This window comes from Gavialis gangeticus, unplaced genomic scaffold (genome assembly GCF_001723915.1).
Source record: "Gavialis gangeticus isolate Ggan-Ray unplaced genomic scaffold, GavGan_comp1, whole genome shotgun sequence".
Lineage (NCBI taxonomy): Eukaryota > Metazoa > Chordata > Crocodylia > Gavialidae > Gavialis > Gavialis gangeticus.
Genome location: NW_017729032.1, coordinates 263404764 through 263409392, shown reverse-complemented (window position 1 = coordinate 263409392; position 4629 = coordinate 263404764). Strand labels below are relative to the sequence as shown.

Below are 4629 nucleotides of genomic sequence, written 5' to 3'. Positions count from 1 at the left end.
CTCTTACCTGTTTGTCCGCTGAGCTTGCCGGTCCAGGCTTCGTTGGCGCTGACCCCAGTACACTGGCATGGGCCTCATGCTTCTGCCTGGCTGTCACTGCACACTGCTCGCTGCCCCTTCCCCCACCTGCCGCAACCATTTCCCCACTTGCCCCTCCCCACCGACCCAGTCTGCCAGCCACTCCGGCACCATGTAGTTCCCAGCAGCAGTGCCAGGACCACAGAAGCAGCTGGGATGTGGTGCCAGAGCAGCTGAGGGAAGTGGGGGGTGGCAGGGTGGGAACAGGGAGAAGGGCAGAAGTGGCAGATGGGGGCAAGTGGCAGTGAGTAGAGCATGGGGCCCATGCCAGAGCCCTGGAGCCAAAAGCAGCAGAAGGAAGCAGCAGAAGTACAGGGGCAAACCCCCCCTCCACTCAAGCCACAGCCCCCCCCCGCCACCCCCCCCCCCCCACATACACCCCTCCATTCCTCACACCCATACACCCCCCCAAAAAAATCACACACACACACCCTTCCCCACACCCCACATATCCACACAAACCAATACACATCTTCCCACCCACACCCTCCTGCAATATACAAGAGTAAGACTTCAGTATAATAGCTTAAAATATCACCTCTAATTATACTACAGGAACCTGTAAATCAGGACAAAAACATTGTTTGAAATGAAATTAATGAATGCTGTAATACATTTGATTTTTAGAATATAATTTGGCATTTTTCTGGTTCAGAAAAACCCCTTGCTTTTGGAAGTAATTCCGGGGGGGCAAGGGGAGGGGCTTCTGGTGGCAAAGGTCAGGCGTTAGAGGGCGGGACTTCTGGTCCCAAGATGGCAACCAGTGGGGTAGGGCACCTGTCAAGGGGCGGGGCTACCCATGTGGCCCTTGATGGCTTGCCAAAACATTTGCCCACCCCTGCCCTGTAGGCTCACCCAAGATAAAAATAAAGCCCAAGTTTTAATTGCTTTTTAAAACCAGGTTAGGTCTCTCCAGTTCCCTCATCTAAGTTGAGAACACACCTACTTCTGCACTGTAATCAAACAGCATGTCTGTCCGTGTAAAGGTACATCTCTTGGGGGAAAGTTTTTGCAGCACATGCTGAGGCCTAAGACCTAAGGTGAAGGGGAGGCTGACTGAGTGGCTCCATCACGAGCCCAAAAGATGGTGGTTTGTGTAAAAAGCCAGCACAAAAATTTTCTTGGGGAAAACCATGAGGAACAGAACTCAGTCAAAGTAAAACATGCATCAATATATTTACTAAATTAATTAGCATTCTATGTTTGGCTGAAATACCTTTTGTAACATTTTATTTACCAAATGATTAGCCAGATAAGTGCTAGACATTATTATTTTACAGTAAGACTGACTTGTTTTTTAAAACCTACTCCTGTCCATCTTTAGCTAAGGTTTGAGTTATCCCATTGAAACTTCAGTCTGAATTCTGATTGGGAGGGTCATCAGACAGGCTCAGCGGAAGCAGACACAGGTACATTTGGAGTCCTTTGGAGAAAAAAGAGGATTGTTTCAAAAGAGCAAAAGTTGTAACACTCTTATGTAGCAAAATGTTGACCAGAGATGAAGTAGTGTTGCTTTTGCTACATTTGTATTATTCTCAGCTCTTTCACACATAACAACTGCTATGATTTTGAAATGTTCCCCCCTTGAAAAGGTTTCAAATGTACCTGCGTCCACACCAATAATGTTATTATGCTTTTGGTTCAATAATGAGTAGTAGTTTTGAAGTAATTTCATCATTACATTCCTTCATCATGGGGTCCCAACTCAAAACTACCCACTTGAGTATGCCAAATTATGAGGGGGAAGGTTTTTCAAAATCCAAATCTTAAATCAACTTTTTCAGCATCTGTTACAGAAAGCCCTGGAACTGAACCAACCCACACTTGGGAACTAAGGAGATTGTGATCCAAATCCAAATGTTTATAGCTCAGTCCTACCCCTGAGATAACCAAAGCTACTGGCCATAGATACAGAATACTGTTTGGATTCATTCCCCCTAAGAGATACTTTTCTTTCTTTCCTATGCACTAGAATAAAAATAGCTTTCATCTAAACCTACAGTGTGAACTTTTATACCAAAACATAGCCTAACCCCTTAATGTGTGAGCTATATTTGGGACAATGTACCTTAAGCACAGGCTTGTGAACACCATCTTGACTGGAAGATTCTACCCACCTTAGCCACCAGCATAGTCACATTAAAAGAAGTGTCCATCCATGGGAATAAACTCTTACTTTTCCATGGTAATATAGGGCCAGATTGTGTTTGGCTCTGTACAAGAGGGAAATGCACAAAGAAATGCAAATCTCAAACATCCCAAAGAGAGAAATAAGGAAATATAATACTGATGAACCAATGGCAGAATCTCTCTCTCTATGCGCCCTAGAGGTACAGCAGGAGGATCAGCAATGCAGGTTTCTCAATACTGATGTGAAATAACATGTCCAATCGTTGGTCAGACGGTGTTTTTAATGCTAACCTATTGCTTAATGTTCACAATAACATAAGCCACTTTGCAATTTAGATGTATGATAATTGACTGCCTCAGAAGAACTGGGATAGATTTCTTCTGGCCCTGTCACTGACCTGCTATGTGACCTTGAAAGAGTCCCTTCACTTGTATGTGCATCTCTCTCACTGTGTATCTTATTTTTTTAGATTATAAGAGACTTGGGGAAATGACTGGCTCTTGCCGAGGAGTTGAAAAGCACCTAGTACAATGACTTGGGAAATACAGTCTTAGTTGGGACCTCTAACTGCTGCTACAACTCTATAATAAATTTGGAAGCATGAAAGACAATATTTTATTTAAGTAGAAAGAATTCTGGTTTTCTGGATGCACCTTTCAATTTTCCTATTAATTTTTCCTGTTTATTTGTACATTTTAGCACCTGGTGGTGTTCTGTAGCTGCATGATGGTTCCTCAGTTTACCAGGTCTCACATTAAATGTCATATGCTGTGCACTTCCTCATGAAAAGTAACAGAGAAATTTTACTTTAAAAATATTCATACAGTTATATAGCCTCAAGAAAAAAGCACTCATTTTACAGCCTATGATAAAAAAAAGCCTATAAGTCAGTCTAATTCAAGTGGACATAACCTCATAGGACCGAGAAAACTTAGAGAAGCTAGTCAGTCCAGGAGCCATAGATAAATAAGTAGACTCCCACTTGTTTCCTTTTAAAGCACATCCAGATACTGTGAACTCAACCTGGGTCACACTATTTTTTAGTAATTTTTTTTTAAATGCACAGTTATGCTATAATGCTTTTTCCCTCTGTTGTTGCCATACTGGCTTTGATCGCAGGCAGTGAGCATCATGTGATTTATCCAAGATAATAATTAGAACATACAAATGCAATTCATTTTTAAGAAACCCAGTAAACAGCTTTGGATGGATGTACACCAAAATTCATGAACCTGGGCACACTCAGCAGCTCTAGATCCTGCTCTTCCCCCTAGGGCAACAACAGGAATTTTCCTATTTCACAGATGGAGCAGAAGAAAGCCCCTCATGCAGAAAAGGCCTGTCCAATGAGTAGGAGTCTACCTAAAATTACGGGGGGACTTACCAATTTTTGTGGGTTGATCACAGCCTAAAGCTCTAATTCTGCAGTTATTTCACAGCCACCCTGCCCCCCAGCAGTGATTGGCAGAGAGGCCCTGGGGGGGCGAGGAGGGGTAAGGAGGCAGCCACCATCTTGCCTGCTGCTCTTCGTGCCACCCCACCAGCCAGCACCTTCCCCTTCCAGCAGCAAAAATAACTGGCTCCCACTGGGAATCCAGTATTTTATGTTTATTAATTTTTCAGTTGTTGGTGGTGATCTTGCAAATATCACAGACAATCCTGGATTTCTCTATTTCCAGGAAATCTGCAAAACTGCTAAATAGGATCTCTACCAATGACACTCATAGTCAGAGGAAAAACTCACTGACTACAATGAACTTTGGACAAGGACAAAGACCTTGAAAAGTCACGGTCTTCTTTCCAGGTTACCTGTGAAATTTGTATTGGATTCACGTCAGATATTAGTAGGGAAAGGTGGACACAAGAAGTATGTATTGGCCATGACCCCAAAACTTGTCTTTGTGAATTAACAAGCAAGCATTAAGTGTCCTAGCTACATACATAGTTTTTTTGGAGTGAGACTGCTATGGCAGAGCACAGAAAAATAAAGGGAATAAAATAAAAAGTAAAGAGATAGAAATCCCTAAAGAAGCTTCCTTTCTTCCTCTTTAAAAAAGGACAGCTATCTTCAGACCCAGATGTAAACAAGAAGGAAACTCATGTACCCTAATCTGAATTTCTTACAGTAGCAATACTGTAGCATGATCTGAATGGACAGACTATTTTATTTATGCTACAGAAATCAGCACCCCATTGTTCAAAGACTCAAAGACGCCATTTGTGTTTTTGTGCATTTCATGCAGGATCTTTGGCACATGCCTTGGCCTCAGAAACTTTATTGAGAGAAAGAAGTTTCCATCAGAGTCTTGAACATCCATTTTAAACAAATACTTTCAGTGTTATGGCCACTTTATGACCTGGCACCAAAGGTTTGGCCTTTGCATATAAACTCCCCCTCCTCCCCACCCTAACCCCCCCCC

At 42.8% G+C, this 4629-nt stretch overlaps 1 protein-coding gene across 2 annotated transcripts in view; it reads right to left on the bottom strand.

The window, feature by feature from the left end:
• The window catches only part of IMPG2 (interphotoreceptor matrix proteoglycan 2), a 90659-nt gene that overhangs the window by 78049 nt on the left and 7981 nt on the right, over positions 1-4629 (bottom strand). The gene's annotated exons all lie outside the window — the stretch shown is intronic.